This window comes from Hipposideros armiger, unplaced genomic scaffold (genome assembly GCF_001890085.2).
Source record: "Hipposideros armiger isolate ML-2016 unplaced genomic scaffold, ASM189008v1 scaffold_965, whole genome shotgun sequence".
Lineage (NCBI taxonomy): Eukaryota > Metazoa > Chordata > Mammalia > Chiroptera > Hipposideridae > Hipposideros > Hipposideros armiger.
The window spans coordinates 234,274-235,587 of NW_017732315.1; positions in this window are offsets into that span (position 1 = coordinate 234,274).

Genomic DNA, 1,314 nt, shown 5'->3' on the forward strand with positions numbered 1-1,314 from the left:
CCTTTTTCTTTTTTCCTGTCTGGAATAGAAGTATAAAATTGGAAGTAGAGCAGACATTTTATGATTATAAGGTAATCATAAGAATAAAAGCTGCAAGCTATGGATTTAGGAACAGGAAGTTAAAAGAAGTCTGGGTCCCAGATAGTAGCATGGAATCACTATACCAGCCTTGGACTGCCTACTTGTTAAGTGGGAAAAATTAATCCACTATTTGGTTAAGTTTTTTTTTTTTTAGTTTAGTCTGTTATTTGCAGATGTATTCAATTCTAACAAACATATCCTTGATAACAGTGTTTCTCAAATTGGTGTCTGTCATGTCCCAAATATAATTTTATAAATTGCATTCTTATAAATTTAAGGATCCAAGTGTTCTCTGAGAACTATTAAATGTAATGTTTTCTGTCAGTGATAATTAAAAAATTAATATATTTTGAATCTGGATGTCCTTATAACTGAGTGCTGCCCTGTAATTTTGAGTTTCATGATTGCATTTGTTGTTATAATTACATGAAAGCATTTAGCTTTAATGGTTTACAGGTTTAACTTTAATGGTTTATGAGTATATGGCAGGCTGTTATTAGGTTAGCAAGTATTAATGTTAAAACGATCACCATTTTAGGACATCTGCTTTATACTCAGATTGAGTTGCCTTACTTGTATGTAGTTAGCTATGAAGGAGGGGAAATGGCTGTTGATGAGTTAGTTAACTACCACAGCAAATCAGTGCAATGATGTAACAACTGCTTTGTTAAGTGAAGGTCAGATGGTGTCAAAGAACACTGCACCAACAAAGGTTTCTTGCTAGCTTGAACAGAGAAACGAAGTGGGAGTACTGAGTCACCATCACAGGCATAGGCATTATATGAGGTTGGACAATTAAGTTCCCTTTGGGAAGCTATGTGCCAAGGCCAGCGCCTCGTCCACTGTTCAAAGCAATCTTGAAACTTTTCTGGAGTGGCCATCAGAGCTGTCATTGTATTATCCTTGATGTCCTGAACGTTATCAAAATGTCTTCCTTTCTGTATTTCCTTTTTCTTCGGGTAAATAAAGAAGTCATTGGAGGCCAACCAGATCAGGTGAGTAGGGCGGGTGTTCCAATACAGTTATTTGTTTATTGGCTAAAAACTCCCTCACAGACAGAGCTGGTGCACTGTCATGACGCAAGAGCCATGAATTATTGGCGAAAAGTTCAGGTCATCTAACTTTTTCATGCAGCCTTTTCAGCACTTTTGAATAGTAAACTTGGTTAACTGTTTGTCCAGTTGGTAAAAATTCATAATGAATAATCCCTCTGATATAAAAAAAGGTTAGCAA